This window comes from Symphalangus syndactylus, chromosome 21 (assembly GCF_028878055.3).
Source record: "Symphalangus syndactylus isolate Jambi chromosome 21, NHGRI_mSymSyn1-v2.1_pri, whole genome shotgun sequence".
Lineage (NCBI taxonomy): Eukaryota > Metazoa > Chordata > Mammalia > Primates > Hylobatidae > Symphalangus > Symphalangus syndactylus.
In genome coordinates, this window is record NC_072443.2 from 65963252 (window position 1) to 65984152 (window position 20901).

At 36.1% G+C, this 20901-nt stretch overlaps 1 protein-coding gene across 6 annotated transcripts in view; it reads right to left on the minus strand.

The window, feature by feature from the left end:
* CNTN4 (contactin 4) overlaps positions 1-20901 on the minus strand; it is a 985842-nt gene that overhangs the window by 562516 nt on the left and 402425 nt on the right. The window contains exon 1 of one of the 6 annotated variants that reach the window (XM_055259616.2): positions 16923-17427. The exons of the other annotated variants lie outside the window; for them this stretch is intronic. The gene's annotated coding sequence lies outside the window, so the exon portion shown is untranslated. Of the gene's footprint in view, positions 1-16922; positions 17428-20901 lie in introns of those variants that run through there. 6 annotated transcript variants of the gene reach the window in all.

Here is a 20901-nt window from a genome sequence, read left to right on the forward strand (position 1 = left end):
TGTCTGGCTCAGAAAAACTTCAGTGCAGTTCTCATCATCCACTAAGGTCATTATTATTTATAATCGGCTTTTTCACTAATGTGGTGCTCCATGGACTCTTCGCTCTGGTACTGAGCTCTTTTGTTGGCTCCAGGGCATGTAGGCACTAGGTAGATGGCAGAGGCTTTTCATTTTATTCTTTGGCATCACTTCCATCAACTACGAAAAGCCTTCTTTAGGCTTTTACATGAGAGGAGTCAAAGCTAACCTTTGTTTCTTAAAGAGAAAGTGTCTCTCCTTAGATCCGGTGCGGATGGAACAAAATGAGAAGGAAGGTGTCCAAGTGAGGAAAACTGGCAGAAACAAAGCTAAATCTAAAATGTTCTATATTTGTTAAGATTACCATAGTGTTACATTAGAAAAAAAAAGCGAGTGTCTATTTAAAATGGGCAAAACCTGTCCTTACATATATTTTATAGAGTGAAAAGAGGAATAAGATGCCTGCTTTTCTTCCTACATGCTTTCAGAAAATGGGTTAATGTTTTTTCCCCAACTGATTCCCAGATACAGAGGAAAGGCTTAATTTTAGAACACACGTAAATCAGAGCGTAAAGCAGAGGTCAAGTTTCTCTTTAAGTAGAAATTCTAAAAGCTCTTTTCAGGGAAAACTTTGCCTAAATTCACACCCTTCTACCTTCTTTTATCTATATGATGTAGTAACATTGCAAGCAAATGTCAAATATAGGGAAATCAACCTTTAATTCTGAGAATATGAAATTAATGTAATCTTGGTGACACAGCCACATAATCACATGTAATTTTAAACTACATGGCCACCCTTACGCTGAGGGATATATTTATCTAGGTCTTTGCAATTTTTAAACAGTTTGCAAATTTACAACACGCTGGTATAAAATAAAGCAAATGTATAAACTTTGAAACTGTTGGGCAGGATTGGTCTAAAATAACACATAAAATGTAATTAAGTTTGGATAAGACTATAGAACATTCCATTTGAACTTGATCATCTGAATTCCCATTTCCCCTCAATTTTTTTTGAAAAATTTCAAACTTACAGAAAAGTTGAAAAGATGGCACAATGAATACACATATGCCTTTGACCTAGAACCAATATAAACATTCTGATGTCTGCTTTCTGTTTTTACTCTCTGCCTCTGATCTTCTCTCCTTCCTTTTCTCTCTGTCATACTCATTTTTAGAAAGTCATTTGAGTGAAAATGGCAGACATCATGACACTCTGTCAGTAAATAATTCTCCTAAGAATACACCAAATAAAGCTTCTACAGAAAGACCACAACATTAATCTCCATAACCACAATACAATGAACCAATTCAAGAAATTCAGCAATGCCACAAAACTACTATTTACCACATGGTCTACACTCAAATTTTCCAAATCAACCCAATAACACCCTTTACAGCTGGGTGGGTTCTTCTTTTTGTTTGTTTCCTGTTACTGTGACCCAATATCTAATCAAGGATCCCACAGTGCTTTTTGTGGTCATACTTTCCTTTTATAGAGAACAGTCCCCCAACCTTTTATTGTCTCTTATTACACTGACATTTTTAAAGAGCCTATCCCCATTATTTTATAGAATGTAATTCGATTTGAATTTTTCTGGTTGCTTTTTTGATTAACTCAAATGTTTTGAAGAATACTACATAGAGGAGGAAGGTATGGTCAATTTGTCCTGTGGTTGATGGTATTGTTTGATCACAATATTTCTCTGTTATTTAAATGTAAAGGTATCATTTTACTTTTGTAACTTGTCAATAATATTTGGAAGCAACTTTGAGATTGCATATAGTTTTCTCCAAAAGCATTTCACTCAGTAGTTTTAGCATACATTGAGGAACCCTGATTGAGTCATTTTTTATAAGAATGGTTAGAAAATACCCGGATATTGATAATCTGTATAATTAACTCATCTCTCAATTTATTTTCTTAAAGGGTCCCACCCACTCACTCAACCCTCTCACACAAAACGAGAAGTGGTGACAACAGATGCCATTGAGGAAATACTAGGCTTCTGAAGTTTTCTCAGAAACAGAAGCCAATATCAACTAATCAAGCTATTCACAAAAGCTATACGATCCAGAAAACATTAAGATGGTAGAAAAATATGAACTTCACTTCCTCTTGAAAGGAAGAGGAAAATTGTCAGGATAAACCTGGAAATCAGTCTTCTTATTAATAATGTCTTAAACTGAAAACGAGACATCCCTCTTCATATCTACTAGTGCAAAAAATACTACACTTCTCAGATTAGGGTCACTTTCAACTTCTGCAGAATGCACTCTCTATTAAGGAAGCAGAGAGTTCTTTCCAGACACTTTACTTGTACCATTTATTGATCTCTAAACTGTTCTATTTTGTTGTAGCATTTCTCACCTGGAAATAAATAAAAAATGAAAAGCTTTAGTTGAAATCCATCCTCCACACTGATATCAGAGCTCCCATTTCAAAATAGAGAACTAAACACACAATCCCCCTGTTAAAAATCCTTCAGTGGATCCCTCTCAGCTACCTGGTAAAGCCAAATATGGCCAACTCTTACAGAGTCCCCCCAACCCCCTAGTAACCTCGCTTGCTCAATGATTTATGCTTTATATTCCATTCACCACCCAGGATTATCTTTTCCTTGAAAAATCCATGCTATTTTTCCCATCTATGTAAATATATTCTCTCCTTTGCCTGTAATGCTTCCTCATCCCCACTCACTTTATTAAAAAAAAAAAAATCCTCTCAATCTTTTAGAGATAGCTCTGTCAAAGTTAAGAGTGAAAATTCTAGAGTCAGACAGCCTGGTATCATGGGTTGTCCACTTACTAACCGGGTGAGCCTGAACAAGTTAACTTCTCTATGCCCAACTTCCTGTAAAATGGGGATAATGATAGTACTTATCTTGCAGATGATATGGGAATTTAATGAGTTAAATCATGTAAAGCTCTTAAAGATGGCTGGCACACCAAGCACTCAACGAATGATAGCTATAATAAAGATGAAGACGATACTTCCCCAACCATTTATTATAAAATTTTCTAACATAAATGTTGAAAGACTGATACAGTGAGCAACTGTGTATCTCCTTTCTAGATTCTACAATTAATATCTTACTATGTCTGCTTTGTCATGTAACTATCCACCTATGCATCCCTCAATCCTATCCAGCCATCTATCTGGTAATAACAATTTGAAGATTAAACATCCTGAACCCATTCTCTCTCCTCCCTATCTAATCAATCCCACCTTCCACAAAAGCTTAACTATATCTTGAGTTCAAATGATACTCGGGCACAATGCATTATAATTATCTGTTTATGAACCTATTTCTTCTATTAGACTATGACACTCTGATGGCAGATATCATGTCTCATTAAGTTTTGTATACCTAACACCTAGCCTAATGATGTATCTCAAAAAATGTTTCAATAATAAATGAACTTTTATTGCATATGTGTTGTAGTTCACAAGGACATACAACAATATAGTTTTCATCAGGTTCTTACGTAATTTGGCAACTTAATAATGAGTATCAGTGATAACAAGAATAATCATACTAAAAGCACTGTTATTAAGATTTATAAAAGAACTTTTGTGTCAGAGTCAAGACACCAAAGTTCTAGCTGTGATTTGGTAATTTATTAGTCTTGTCCTCAGTTAAGTCAGTTCACTTATATGGAAAGCCCTTTCTTCCTCTGTAAAATGAAGGTGCAGCTCCAACAACATGGTGGACTAAGCCTTCTTTCTTTACAGTCTCAAAAATGCTGGTTAAACAAAAGGAAATAAAAAGAACAAAATTATTTGTGAACACATGCATACAGCTGAGCTTGAAAAACAAAAGTGCTAAGCCAGAGTAGTAAGGTTCCATCCACTGATGGGGGATGGAAGGCATAGAGACATGAGCCCTGACTGCTGGCTCTAATGTCAGGCTACACAACTGTAGGAGGTGCCATTCATATACTATCTAATGTAAATGTACTTCCTGGAATTGTGCAAGAAAGTACCTCTGGGGGGCTGCAAGTGAGTTTGAATATACTGCAGAGACAGATGAGACATGAAGCAAAAACTTTAAAACCCTGGTTTAAAACTGGGAACCTAGAAGAATGCACCATGAGACACGTGGATAGTAAAACTCCACCCTTAGCACATCCGAGTGTTAAAGAAGTGGATTATCTCTAAAATTTGGAGAAAAGAGGTCTTGTAGGCTAAATAATGCTGCCCACTAAATGTTCAAGTCCTAATCCCGAGAATCTATGAATATATTACACGTTGAGTATCTGTTATCCAAAATGCTTGGGGCCAGAGGTGTTTCAAATTTCAAAAATTTTTGGATTTTGGAATATTTGCACATATATAATGGGATATCTTGGAGATTGGATCCGCATATAAATAGGAAATTAATTTATGTTTTATATGTACTTTATACACAAAGTCTGAAGGTAATTCCATACAATATTTTAAATAATTTTCTGCATGAAATGAAGTTTGTGTACACTGAACCAACAGAAAGCAAAGGTGTCAGGATCTCATGCACCCATGTGGACAATGTGTGGTTGCTTAAATGGGGGAATCTAGGTGTTATGTCGAGGCTCAAAAAGTTTCAGACTTGGGAGATTTGGGATTTACAGATTAGGAATGTTCTGCCTGTACTTCACACAGTGAAAGGGACTTTAAAGATTGATTTAATTGAAAGATCTTAACATGGGATGTTATCCTAGATTATATGGGTGAGCCCAATATAATCACAGGGGTCCTTATGAGAGGGATATGAGAGGATCAGAGACACAGGTACAGAAGGTAATATGACAACGGAAGGGAGGGTGGGGAGTGACATTTGAAGATGGTACACTGCTAGCTTTTTATATGAACAGGCCACAAGCTGTGGAACGCAGGTGGCCTCTAGAAGTTGAAAAAGGTAAGAAAACAATTTTCCCCTAGAACCTCCTGAAGGAACTCAGCCCTATAGGCTCACTTTAGACTCTGGCCTGCAGAATAGTCAGAGAACAAATTTGTGTTGTTTTAAGCCATGAAATTTGTGATATTAATAATTTGTTACAACAACAATAGGAAATGGATACAGAGGGTAAAATCTGTTAACAAATATAACTTCAATCTGAACAGATATAAAGCCCAAATTTACACTTCCTAGTGGTGGTCTAGTAATCGGGAATTGAAATGTTAACACAAAAACTAGACAAACTCCTATAAATCCATTTGAAACCTCGCAAAAATGAATTGACTTTCTATATAGGGACATGTCCATCCTCCTGAGCATATGGGTCTCCCACAGTTAACAAAAAAATCTGCTAGAAATACACCATGCAGTGACAACCATCATCAGGAGCAAACAGAAGTTTGAAGTATTAACTGGCATGCGAAAACCTAAAAATAATGGAACAACCTGAAAGATATAAAATAGATATTTAAATTCGTTATAAAAATCAAAGAGCAGAGAGTACAATTTCAACAATCTATACATTGTGTGTGGGGGAAAAAAGAGGACTTGAAACAGTGGGACATGAGGAACTTTCTGCAGGGATGAAAATGTTCCTTATCTTGACAAGTATGATGCTTGCACAGGTAAATGTTCATTTGCAAAGACTCATTAGCCTGCACACTTAATGACTATGTATTTCAGTATGTGGAATTTATACTTCAATAGAAAAGATTAAGAAAAATCTCAAAGGACAATTAAATATCAAATAGATTCTGTTTAAGAATGAATTATATCAAAAGTTGTCTTCAGAAAAAAAGAAACACACCGAACATTGAAAAGGTTTAATAAAAACAAAGCCTAAAGTAACCAATCATATTAGTGTACCAGCGGATACCCAAGATGGAGAGAAAAATCTTAAAAAGCAACCAGAAACAAAAAGCAAGTATTTACAAAGAAATAACAATTAGATTATATGCAGAATTCTCATCAGAAAGGAGGGGCAAGAACACAATGGAATAATATTATTTTCAAACACTTAAGAAAAAAGTGTCAAAATATAATTTTATACTTTTATCTGGGTAACCTTTAATTAAAGAATGATGATCTTAGAAGCTAAGGTAACACTTTGAGAAATCTACACAATTACTAACTAAAAAAGCAACAAAAAGAACACTTATAACAAGCATTTTTAAGTGTGAAAAGAAGGCAAATCTAAAATACTAGACTGCAATTAATGGGCCTCAGAAAGAAGGTGATTCAAGTTAGCATTTTACACTCCTGCTATTATTCAGGGGAAGATAAAAATACTAATTAATATAAAACTTTTAAACTCCAATATTTATAAACCTTAAAAATTTAAAGGTTGAGTTCAGCAATATTGCAAGATACTGTAGGACGTTTACATAAGATAAACACACAAGAATCTACTGTATTTGTATACATTAAAAATGGATATTAAAAGACAAAATTAAAAACATAATACCATTTAAAATCATTCCAAAGGAAATGAAATACTTCAGGATAAAAATCACAAAACTTGCATGGGATCTGCAAATTGAAAATTACTAAATGACAATGAAAGAAATACAAGAAGAACTAAGTAAATGGAGAGATATACCAGGTTCATGAACTGGAAGGGTCAATGTAAAAAAGATGTCAATTCTCCCCAAACAAATCTATGGGCTTAATAAAATTCCTATCAAACTCCCTGTAAGGTTTTAGTAGACATTTTAAAACTTTAAAATTTATATAGAAAGATAAGCACCCTAGAATAAAGCAATCTAGATAAAAAAGAAGAATATGAGAGAAACCACTTTACCCAGTAATAAGGCTTAAACATATATCTACCTTAATCATGACAGTGTGATACTGGCAGAGAGACAGACACATAGATCAGTGAATACAAGTAGGGAACCCAGAAATAGACTCAATACAAATCTACCAAATTTTAAAAAAAATAACAGTTTTATTGGTATGTAATTCACACCCCATAATTTTCACCTCTTTAAATATACAATTCAGTAAATTCAATAATTATTGTTTCTGTTTAGTATGTAAATGAAGTTATACAACCATCATTATTATTTAATCAGGAATATTTTCATATCCTCCAAAAGAAACTCCATATCCACTGGTAGTCAAACTGATTTTTGAGAAAGGTACAAAAGCAATATAATAGCAGAAGGATAGGCTTTTCAGCAAATGGTATTGGGGCAACTGGATATCCAGAGACAAATGAATATCAACCTACATCTCCCACTACAAGCATTAATTTAAAATAGATCATGGACTTACATATAAAATATAAAACTCTATTTTAGAGGATGCGAGAGAAAATCTTCAAGATCTATGGTTAGGCAATGAGTTCTCAGACTTGACACCAAAAGCACCATCAAGCCAGGTGTAGTGGCTTACGCCTGTAATCCCAGCACTTTGGGAGGCTGAGGCAGGCAAACACTTGAGGTCAGGAGTTCGAGACCAGCCTAGCCAACATGTTGAAACCCTATCTCTACTAAAAATACAAAAATTAGCCTGGTGTGGTGGTGCACGCCTGTAGTCCCAGTTACTTGGGAAGCTAAGGCAGGAGAATCACTTGAACCTGGGAGGTGAAGATTGCAGTGAGCCGAGATCGCACCACTGCACTCCCACCTGGGCAACAGAGCAAGACTTCATCTCAAAAAAAAAAAAAAAAGCACCATCGATAAGAGGAAAAATTGCAGTGGCTCACACATGTAATACCAGCCCTTTGGGAGGCCAAGGCAGGTGGATCTCTTTAGCCCAAGAGTTCGATATCAGCCTGAGAAACATGGCAAGACCCTGTCTCTACAAAAAAATACAAAAATTAGCTGGGCATGGTGGCACGCACTTGTAGTTCCAGCTACTCTGGAGGCTGAGGTGGGACGGTCATTTGAGCCTGGGAGGCCAAGGCTACAGTGAGCCATGATCGTGCCACTGCATGCACTCCAGCCTGGGTGACAAAGCGAGATCCTGTCTCAAACAACAACAACAACAACAAAAAGAATGGCTAAAACAAACAAAAATTAGCGAAAATATTGCTTGCTAGAGAAGATGTGGAGAAACTGGATCACTCATACATTGCTAGAAGGAATGTAAAATGATAGAGACACTCTGGAAAACATTTCAGCAATTTCTAAAATAACTGAACTGTAATTACCACACAACCTAGCAGCAGTGCTCATGTTAGGTTTCAGTTATTAATGAATGTGTTGCCATAAATGCAATCAGTATTTACTCCATAAGTATTCATATATATTCAAAATCAATATATATTCATATTCCATATATATTCTTCATATATATTCAAACTCCATAAGTATTCATATATATTTACAAAAATACATAAAAATGAAATTAAATAGTAACGTTCAATGAATTGGCCATATATTATTATGTCATGATATAAACAACTTTTTACTACCATTGACTTACTATATTTCTATAAGGCATTTGAAATTATTTCATTTGTTTCTAGTTTTAGTAATAGTTGATTATGGGTGGGTAGAAAGGTAGAGAAAGAGAGTAGAAGTAAGCAAGTAAATAACTGAGAGGATTCACTCAACTCATATTTACGGTCTGTGTGGTGCCAATCATATCGAAGAGCTAGACAAACATGACAGTTATGAGGTTTATATCCCGTGGAGGGAGAAAGATAACAGATAAGTAATCGATAAGTAAATTCAATAGTTATAGATTCTGTTAAGTGCTCTGTAAGGGATTCAAAAGTCATAAGAGAGAATAAAAATTTTAGCTCTTTAGTATTCAACCGGGTAGGCAAGAACAGGAAAATGACATTAAATAAGTTCACATCACCAATTGGCAATATTAATATAAAATATATGAAATTTCATATGCCATAATGCTTATATAACTTCACCTGGATCTTATGAGACTTAACTCCCACCCCTAAATCCTCAAACCTCTTCTTACTAAAGATCACTTAGGTCTCCCTAGGTTGCCACTCATGAGCACAGGACATTAAATGGTTCATTATACAAGTCAAGGTGAGAACTACTAACAGTAGGTGTGAAGATGTGCCACATTCTGGATTTTCCAAAAACTAGATAATGAGCTAAGTCATTTGATGGTGAAAATGCTATAGGGATGCGAACTACAGGTGTCGATTTTAGATATTGTGGGGCCAGTTCATAGGAATCTTGGGTGCCAAGGACTTTATATGTGATTCAATAGGGGAAGAGTGTCCATTAAAGGTTGTAGTGAGAAGAAAATGATGACATCACTTAAAATTTCAAACAGTATCAGAGGAACACAGTGAAATACATATGAAAGAAGAAGGATGTGACAGTTAATTTAATATGTCAACTTAAGTGGGTTAAGGAATTCCTACATAGCTAGTAAAACATTCTTGGGTGTCTCTGTGACATTGTTTCCAAAGTACAGATACTCTGCCCTCATCAATGTGGGCAGGCATCACCTGGGTCGTTGATAGCCCAGACAGAACAAAAAGGCTGAAGAAGGGCAAGTTTGCTCTCTTCTGGAGCTGGGACATCCATTTTGCCTGGCTTTGGATATCAGAGCTCCAGATTCTCAAGCCTTCAGACTCCAGGACTTCTATGAGCAGCCCCCAGTTCTTAGGTCTTCAGTCTCCATAATTGTGAGAGCCAATTCCCATAATAAATGACCTCTTAATATATTGGGTCTGTTTCTCTGGAGAGCCTTAACACAAGGGAACACTTATTACCCATATCACATATTTCCATTTGGGAAAACGATGGTAGGACAACATTCCTAGACCTTCCTTAGTGACTTTGGAAAAGGGAACTGAACATAGGCATCTCAGCTCCTTCTTCTATTTTTTTCTCTGAAACCCTTACCTTCAAAAACGGTGCCTTCTGTTCTGCTTTCCAACCATCCATCACAGAGCCTGTCTCCAGGAGACTGAAATTGTCCAAGCGTGAAAGTAACTTGGTAGGTAAATCCACTTAATTCAGGGGTGAATTATTAGCACTCTACTGGTAAACAAATCTATGTCATATTTTTTACTTCATCAGTAATAAATGTTATATTTTTATTTATCAGTCTGTTACATATGTTTCCCCATTGCTTCTGAACTTTGTGGAGAAGACAGGCATTGTTTTTAAGCCCCCCAAAATCCTAAAACAATATTTTCCTGACATATCTAAAAATGTCCAATACCCCTGTAAAAATGAAATGAGCTAATAAACCACAACCAAGTGGAATTCAATCAATACTGACTATAAGCGCATTGGACATCATCAAGAACAAATGGCTTTCCTACTGGTAGAATTTTACAGTGCCTCTACATTTTGGAATGACATGACAAATCAGAATTTGTATCCAGAGCAAACATTTGATTAACTTTCTTTTGTTTTATAACTACTACACGGAAAATAGAATGCTGACAACTGATATCTCCCAGGTAGAAAATGGTTTATATCTTCTTAAGTCTAACTTTTCTGAGCCAGCTTGTGCATAAATCTATCATCTGGATGGTTAGGGACAGAAGACAAGAGGCCAATCTGTGTTTCAGCCAGGTACTGTGGACTGCCATCTGTGCCTTCTCTGTCCTATGTTCTAGTGGCTGAAACCTGGATCCAATTTGGAGCCTTCCTACTAAATTACTTTTGAGGCTGAAGTTTTCTGTGTTTTCGACTAGTGGTCCCCAACCTTTTTGGCACCAGGGACTGGTTTCATGGAAGACAATTTTTCCATGGACCAGGCAAGGGGAGTATGGCTTCAGGATGAAACTGTACCCCCTCAGGTCATCAGGCATTAGTAAGATTCTCATAAGGAGGGTGCAACCTAGATCCCTCGTATGCAGTTCACAATAGGGTTCACACTCCCATGAGAATCTAATGCTGCCACTGACCTGCTAGGAGGCAGAGCTCAGGAGGTAATGCTCGCTTGCCTGCTGCTCATCTCCTGCTGTGCAGCCAGGTCCCTAACAGGCCACAGACAGGTACCTGTCCACAGCCCGGGGATTGGAGACCAAACAAGAGCTATATTAAAAGTGTAGTGTGTCCATCAAAATAAGCCAGTAGTTTCAGGAATTTATTCATCCAACAAGGATTTATTGAATAAGTGATGTTTGTAAATGGCTGGGGATTTAATAGTGGTCTAGATGTGACATTGGCTTTCAAGGAACTTGAAGAAGTTCAAAACACACAGGTAAGTATTTTAAGAAAGTATTTATTAAAGTATTATGGGAAATTAGAAAAGGGAAATATTATTTCCTACTTGGCAATTTGAAAAATATTTTGGGGAGGAAGAGGTGTTTGAAATAAGAACTTGAAGGCCTGTCACTTTAGACATTCAGAGATTGCTATTAAATATTGATTATGATGTTGAAGGGGGCATTTCAAGTAATCTTCTACTTTAGCTGCTCTGCAATAGATGAAGCCCTTCTCTAGATAAATATCATCTTCCTATTTTGAGCACTGTCTCTGATATCTAGATCTCTTGAAGACTTAATGGACTTTCTTTGTAGGAAAAAAAATGTATATACAAGTATAGTTTTTCATAATACCTCAAGAAATTCATGAACTTTGGGTTGAGAAACACTGATTTAGAACAAGGACTATTATTAATGGAAAACATATTGTACATACATACAGTACTTTTTACTCTCCTCCCTTTGGAATTCAGGCACAACTGGCCAGCATTAACACAGAGATCTTAAGACCGACCACACAGACTATTATAACCAGACTCTGGTATAGCATCACACAACAGACACCAGGCTCTGAAAGAAATCAAAATATTTTACCCCAACATACATTTCTTTGACATATTTTGAAATGAACCCGAAAAGCTGTTTCTTGTGGGGAAAAGCTACATTCTGTAGTGAATCTCCTTCCCCCTCCAGGACCTTCCCTGATCCAGGAGAGATTTAGCTCTCTCCTCTTAAGAGGAGAGTCTGGTACCTCTTAAGGTCTGATAAGAGACATTTACCATCTATTCTGTCTGCAGCCTGCTACCTGGAAGCTTCATCTACATAACAAGAACCTTGGCTTCAACAAGGCCCCTTATCTTAACTACAAATATTTCCTTCTGCTGAACTCATCTCTTCAGTCAGAGCTTAACCCTGTCAAATGACTGACAATTAGGAAATCTTTAAATCTACCCATTACCTGGAAGCCCCCTGCCACATGCTTCAGGTTCTACCACCTTTCTGGACAAAACCAATGTATACCTTACATGTATTGATTGATGTCTGCCTGTAACTTCTGTCCTCTAAAATGTATAAAATCGGTCTGTAACCCAACCACCTTGGGCATGTGTTCTCCAGAACTCTTGAGACTGTGCCTTGGGCCTTGGTCACTCATATTTGGCTAAACATAAATCCTTTCCAATATTTTACAGAGTTTGACTCTCTTTCATCAACAATTAGTTCAATAACATGTAAGATGAAAATAATAATAGCTCAAATAAAAGAGAAGTTCATTTCTGACTCACAGGAAAAAAAAATCCTCATAAACAATCCAGGACTGGTATAACAGTTCTACAGTCATTAATTAAAGATTTAGGCTTCTTCTATCTCACTCTGCCACTATTCTAGAATAGCATTTTCATCTTCAAGATCATTACTTGGTCCAAGATAGCCACTAAAGCTCCAGTCATCAAGTCTGCATTCCAGGCAGCAAAAAGAAGGAACAAGAGGATGACAGCACAATTCCCAGCCGAATCATTTCGCCAGAGACATCTATGAAGTCTCCCCATAATAGTTCTGGTTAGTGGACAAAATTTAGCCACATGACCATATTGGTTGTGAATGTTTTAGCAATTACAGTATTTTATCTGGGCATATGGTTGCCCAAAATACAATTGGTGTTCTATTATTAAAGTACAAAGAAATAAAGGATATTGGTTGCCAGCTAGCAGTTCCTTCCAAAATCAATCCTCAATACTAAGTGCTCAAACCAACAATAAAACTATAGTGGCAGAAATCACTGGAAGAATATTCTAAAAATAAGATTTCTAGTTCATGAGAAGACACCAACTGGATCCGTGTGTGGTTTGCGTCTCCAGCCCTGTAAAATGAGGGAGGCCAGAAATGCGAATGCTTCCAAGACATCCTTCAGCCTTGAGGTTTCAGGAAAGTTTTCCTGAAGAAGCTAAAATGTTATCTCACTACCTTATGTCTGGAGGAATAGCATTTTCTGATACGTAAACTCTTCCAATGTCCAGAATAATCTAGTATAGATTCTGCAAGAATATTAGGGTAGTCCCATTGAGTCAATTATTTTAGAGCAGGTATTCAAAAGAAACAAAAGGAATAAGAAAGAAGTTATTTTGAGACTATGGACAGCAACTTTATCATCTTGGTACCCAGAAAAAGTATGACACTCTATATTATCTTCTTGCTACTTGGGTTGAAGGATGGAAATGCACAATTAAAATGAAACATTTATGCCTACAATTTGAGAACTTTAAGATACTAACAGTAAAATGTGCTGCTGTTTTTAAGAACTACCATTTATGCAAGTAAAATATTCAATCAATAAAAACAGTTCTTAATGCCCTCAGGAAAATCAATTTTTTTATGTTCATAGAATTAAATCTGTGTAACTGTACCATCAAGTCTTTGTGGTATCGTCCTATAAAAACCTGATAGATTAAAACGACTTTAGACAATACTGTTTGAACTATAAACTATCACACTGTGCATTTGTTAATTAGGGTACTGGCATGCGGTTCTTCCTAAACGATATCAAGAAAGACAGCTAATCCAAGTTTATTTGCTTCATTCCTCTCCTTCATTTATTGCAGTCTCTTAAATGGAAGGATCCAAAGTGTCATAAAAATAGATTAAATAAAAAACTAAGAAAATTTGATAATAAGCCAAACAACTAAGAATTTTCTTCCCAATTATTTCAACAAAGAGTAAAAAATATCTATTAAAGATAACATGGGCACCTATGTATCTGTAAATATGGAAAAGGAAGATGAGAAGAAATGGCTGCTCCCAGCTCTTGGATCTCCAAAACAATACACCTAAAAGTAGAATCTGCTCTCTCATTCTGTCAATGAGAGAATGAGGCCTTGGAGACCTGAATTAGAGCCCCAGTTGTCAACCGGGTGTGACATCTCAGTTCCAATGTCTTTAGATTACTTCCCCAGATCCATGATAAGCCTGCAGGACTGAGCCCAAAAATCTGACCCACTACCCCAAACTCCAATCTCTCTGAAATTTGGGACATGTTTAGAAGGAAGGGCTCACAAATGCTATAAAACAGGCGCTGTAATAAAAGAGTACAAAATATCTGCAAGGTACATGTGCCACCTTTTACATCAAAATCCGACAGTATTTACTAAGCTGCCATTGTATAAAAGCCACTGTGCTAGAAACCCAGGAGGCAACATTTCCTGCCTTCAGGGAGATTTCAAGTTATTATTATTATTTTGAGTTATTATTGAATAAATGCAGAAGGGTGCATAGATTTTTTTTAATAAATCAAAATCAAAACAATGTGATATAGTCTAAATGCCCTCATTTTCTGATTCACAGATAACTAAAAAAAAACAAAGACTTAAGATAATCATTGCCTAAAAAGTTTACAGTATACATTTATGAAACAAAATAAAAACTTACAAAATGACTCACAAATAATCACAGAGAAGAAAGTGGTGTAAAGCAACAGACTGCAATAAAACCACAGCAGGCAGTCTGCTCCTTGACGGAAGATTCGAGAAAAAGTCGATTTCTAGCTTTACTGAAGGATTTAAATTAGGAGACTATATGTGTCTTTAAGGGCATTTCTACCATACTGAATATCAAAGGCCATAAATACGAAAACTATAATTAAAGAGATTTGAACTACACATGAAAATACCGGTTGGATAGGATAGTTCAAACTAAATAATACAAGTTTGAAAATGATTTTTGTAGCCCATGAGGGCCTATAAAAGATTTGACAGTAATATCTCTTTTATTAGACATCTCTTATTATGCAACAATACTTTTTCTCCTAGTTTATTGTGAAAGTGCTTACACATTCAGAAAAATATTTTTTAAGTATAATAATCACCAATACACCCAAAATTTAGATTCAATAGCAGTTGGCATTTTATCATACACATACATCTATACATACACATGTATTTTTTCTTTTCATGTCAATTGTTGATCCATTAGAGAGTAAGGCATCCGATAAGGAGACCGTGCTCGTATAAAAAATTTCAATCTACTACTCTTGTGTAATTCAGTTCTTCAATTCTTACAACTATCTTTATTTCTATTGATAATCATAAATTCATACATTTGGGGGTGAATTTGTTCACAATAAGCTGTTTCCTACAGACATTTCTGAGTACCTACTATGTGCTGGGTGATATGGAGAAAAGAGATATATTAGGCACAATATACACTTTTAAATGTCTTGTTCTATTGGTTTTCCAGATTGATTTAGGCTCTGAAGAAGTATATTTGTTGCTTTCATGTAGGAGATTCTACCCTCCTGGAAAGACTGATTTTTTCCCCCTATTCTTTCTCCATTTGGAAAAATTTGTATATACTAAAGGCGGTATCTTGATCTCTAGATCTAGGTCATTCTGTCAACTTGGTCGCTAAACATAGTACTTTGGAAACTAAGAACTAATTTCTGTGTTTCTTTTCATTTCAGCTGAAGTTTCTCATTTCATCCAGCAAGGAAGAGAAGTATAGCATATTGGAATGAAAAAATAAAGGGTGGGTGTGATTTGAAAGTTGATTGCCTTTAATTCATGACCATATTTCAGGGTGAGATTTTTCCTATAAATTTAACAATACATACAAAGTAGACAAAATAACTTCTAATGCAACATATATTCCAGTGTTCAAGCTATTTTCCATGTTTCCAAAATGTTGCTTAGTGCACAAATATAAAACTGTAAAAGAGTTCTGCATTAGCATAAAGGAGGATAAAATAGGCATTTCCACTGTACCCAGAGACATGCATTTTTGAACGACTTTACTCTTTGTAAAATCATATCCCCAAAATATGGCTTATGAGGAAAAACAAATTTTTGGTAGGCCACTAAAAACCCTTACAGCTCCATAACAAGAACATTACCAAAGACAATTATTAGTGCCCCCCAAAGAAATTATCCTGGATAACCTAGGTAGGCAGCTGAGCATAGTTGGAGACTGACTAGGTGGTAGTTTAAAGTACACAAAACCATGAGAGTGGGTGTGACGGTTTCTTGCAAAAAGCAGTAGGCTTAGAGTCAGTAGGGCTGCTGCTAAGGTGGGCCCAGGAGAAAGTGCAGCCTACACTGGCAGAAAGCCATGCTTAGATGAGATCGTGCCTTTCAAGGGGAAAGGCCCCTGGTGCAGATGTTCAGGGTTTGCTTGTTTTCTTTTTTCCTTTTTGTAAGCAGACTTGAAAATTCTCTTGTCTATGTGGTTGTTACTTGAGAGTTTTGTTTTTTTTTTTTTTTCCTTTCCTGGTAGAGATAATAATTCTAATCCTGCTATTTCAGAAACCTCTTTATAGGCAAATATATGACTTGATATGACTTTCACATTCCCCTATTTACAATTTGGTTATTAGTGGTTGTAGACAAATATAAAATGGCAGAATAGACTGTATGTTTTATACAAGACATACATACATCCTTTTCAGAGTAAAGGTCAAAAAGGCAAGATAGGCTGGGCCCTCCCCAGCATTCTTTAGAGAAATTGAATAAAACAGAGAATGCTGGAAGGGAGGAAAGTAGAAAGAAAGGGAGGGAAGAAGAAAAAGACTACATTTCATCATCTTTTCACACAGTTAAATACGTGGCTTATTCTAAGCACAAACATTACACCCTATAGAAACATTTTTTAAACTTAACATGCAGAAAAGGCATTTCTATGCGTGACAGATACTGATATGACTAGCATTATTTTGGAGTGGGGAGGTTATAAAATTACTATATAATTCTCCCCAATTGAACATAGGAAGTTACTCTTCAAACTCTCTTAATTCCTCAGAACATTGTACTTTGGAAACTAAGAAATACCTTCTGTGTTTCTCTTCATTTTGGCTGAGGCTTCCGGTTTAATCTGGCAAAGAAGACAAATATAGCATAAGGGAACGAGAAAAAAGAGGGTGAGTGTGGGAGTGAGGGCTTCTTTCCTTTAGCCCACTCTTTCTCTAGTTTCATTCAAATAAGGAAAATGGGTGAACGAAGCTACTACGTTGCTTCATTTGTTACCCAAATCTTGGTGAGGCCTGGGAAGCCTTAATCACTACGATGACCACTATTAGACATAATATGATAATTCTTGGATACTTAAAAATCTAATGTCTTTTGTTGAGAGGGCAAAAATAATTCTCAACAAGTTTCTTACCCTCTCAGGATTGGCATAAGTTCCCGTTCAATTGAGCGATTTCAATAGTTCACCAAAAAGTAAACTGAGTCAATACATGCTAATGTGGAAAATATTTCAACATAAAAACTCACAGAAAAAAAATAATTTGCAAAAACAGAGGCTTGATGCCAGAAAAAATACCTGATGGAAATCAGCATGTTTCTGTAGAGTGATGCAAAGATGAATGATTTGGGCTCTATTGTATTATTTATCATTCCTTTTTATCTATGTTTCTAGACTATCTATTATTAAAAATGGAGCCTACATTCAATTTAAATAACATTACGTTAGTTGCTTTTCTCACTTGTAAGCATTCATTTGAATTAAAGGGAATGTTAATGTACTAATGCATAGAGAAGTCTATGCATTCCCGTTGAATGCTACTACACAAGCTTTGAAAGTTCAGATGTGTGCACAATAAGTCCTCTTTTCATGTTGTTGATAGGTCCTTGGAAACTGACTTTAAGTGAAATGACATATAAAAAATTATTTTATCATAGGTTAATTTACATAAACAAGATTTAATATTAAACATTGAGATGAATGTAAGCTATACTTACATTTAAGAAAGATTAATCAAAACAAGTATGATGATTTACCCAGTTCCTCCAGTTCAGGGTCACAGGTGGCTGGAGCCTATCCCAGAAGCTCAGGGCACCAGCAGGAACCAACCCTGGACAGGAGGACATCTCACGCAGGGCACACACACACACCCACACTCACTCACACTGGAACAATGTAGACACATCAATTTACCAAACATACACATATTTGGGATGTGGGAGGAAACTGGAGTACCCAGAGATGACCCAAGACATGGGGAGAATGTGTGAACTCCATACAGACAATGGCCACAGCTAGGAATGGATTTTTTTCCCCTCAAACTTATAAGGAAATGACATTGAGCAAAACGATGTTATTTGAGGACCTGCTGTACATTTTCCTAGCAAACATGAACTTTGATTGCTAACTGTCAAACCTCTGCATCTAAACATCTTAGATAATTACCAGTAGTTGTATATGAAGGATAAGTGATCATAAAATGTGCATTTTGGCTAATGCCCAAGGAAGTAAATCTGTATTAGGGATAATTATAGATAGTTTAATTGCTTTGAAGGTGTTAATTGGCAAGGTACATATACAAGGGAAACAGGGAGAAACTAGAAGTGTCTTAATCTGTTGATCAGCCACAGGTTTGCTAAGTTGGCTCTCTATTTTCAGTCTTAAAATTCACCAAGTCATAATATAACTCTCTAAATTTATTTTCATGAACAAATATAACTTATTGGTACATGTCATTTGTTACTGCAAAAATTAATTTGCTACTAAATGCTAATATTGTTTCCTTTCAACTCTATGTGCCAAATACAATAGGAGATTGGAAAATGAAAGGAAAGCGTAAACGACAGTTTCTCATGTATTTCAAAAATTACAAAGGTATAAGAAGAAAGAGATCAATATCAATGTAATATTTAGCCAAAGGCTTTTAAACTTTCTTGAAGTCACAATCTCTCATACAAAACAAAACAAAACAAACAAAAAAACAGTCACACACACATTTTATTTTAGTTTGAAGGAAATAATCTGTGCTAAAGAATATTTGGAAATGCTGGTAGTATCCTAAGGAATATAATTGACTGGGGCTTTTTGAAGGCAACGAGTATGTATTTACCTCTAAATCCCCTGGCAACAAATAATTGTTGTGGGGTAGATGGAAGGATAAATGATTGGCTGGTAAATTGGTTGGATGGTAGAAAGGGAGAGAAGGGAAGTTTGGTTGCTGGACAAAATGTGGCTTTCCTTCTTGTTACTTTCTTAAATTAAGTTTAAACAATAACCCTCCATACTACGAATTGGTAATAGTTGTAAGAGCAAATATACTGGAGTAAAAATAAGCATGCTTATAAATAAGCAGAGAAAAGAATCAAGGTCAGAAATGGTATGTTTATATACACTAAAAATTATTTTTACATTAGTAATTTTACCAAGAAATTGGCTACCAATGGCAAAATACACCGTGTGAAACCACAATAATTATGTTTAGCAGTGTTCTTACAAACTGCCCTCTGTGGATCCCTAGTGATGCCTCAAAAGCTGCTAGATGAGAAAAAAAAGTGGGGAGAAGGTAGAAGGAATTTGGTGGTCCATTTCAACTAGGCTACAAATTTCTATCTGATTTATATAAAGAAAGGATCGCCTAACTTAAATTTTTTTAAAAAAAGAAAAATACATAAGATAACATAAATATGTTGTTTTATATAATCTTGAGGTTCATAAAAAACAGTTTGGAGAAAACCAGGACCCTAACTTTAAATTCAACATTCTAAATGGTCCATTTTTGCCCACTCTGGTAAAATGGCCAATCTACCCAATATTCTCCAATTATCAAACATGAAGGCTAATCCATTCCTTTACAGTTGTACCCAAATAAATGTTATTCAGAAAATATATAAAATTTATGGAAACAGTAACAAAAATACTCAGCCAAACTGGTATTCTAACAAAACAAATACTTGTCAGGTATAAATTTTCATTTTTAAGTTGGGTTTTTGGTGTTTTATAATTTTTTTAAAAATGTATCCAGCTATGAATCGGGGGATAGCACAGTAGACTTCAATAAATATTATATTTTTCTATAAGAATCAAGTTAAATTATCTGGTCTTTACATTAGTGAACAACTGTTTTTCACTATCATATTGAAATCATTCAAAAATCCAGACATTTCACTATTTTGATCATAATGCTCTAGTCAGATGTTTACCACCTTCTAGAAGTTCCTCTTCATTCAACTAAACATAAGACTGTCATAGTGTGTCCAGAATTGGTGGGTTCTTGGTCTCACTGACTTCAACAATGAAGCCACGGACCCTCGCAGTGACTGTTACAGTTCTTAAAGGTGGCGTGTCCAGAGTTTGTTCCTTCTGATGTTCGGATGTGTTCGGAGTTTCTTCCTTCTGGTGGGTTCGTGGTCTCTCTGGCTTCAGGAGTGAAGCTACAGACCTTCACAGTGAGTGTTACAGCTCTTAAGGCAGCGCGTCTGCAGTTGTTATTCCTCCCGGTGGGTTCGTGGTCTCGCTGGCCTCAGGAGAGAAGCTGCAGACCTTCAAGGTGAATGTTACAGCTCATAAAGGCAGTGCAGACCCAAAGAGTGAGCAGCAGCAAGATTTACTGCAAAGAGCGAAAGAACAAAGCTTCCACAGCGTGGAAAGGCACCAAAGTGAGTAGCCACTGCTGGCTCAGGCAACCTGCTTTTATTCCCCTATCTGGCTCCACCCACATTCTGCTGATTGGTCCATTCTACAGAGAGCTGATTGGTCCGTTTTGACAGGGTGCTAAATGGTGCGTTTACAATCCCTGAGCTAGACACAAAAGTTCTCCAAGTCCTCACTAGTTTAGCTACACACAGAGCACTGACTGGTACATTTACAAACCTTGAGCTCCACACAGGGTGCTGATTGGTGTGTTTACAAACCTTGAGCTAGACACACAGGGCTGATTGCTGTATTCTCCAAGTCCCCCCCCAGATTAGCTAGATACAGAGTGCTGATTGGTCCATTTACAAACCTTGAACTAGACAGAGTGCTGATTGGTGTATTTACAATCCCTAAGCTACACAAAAAGGTTCT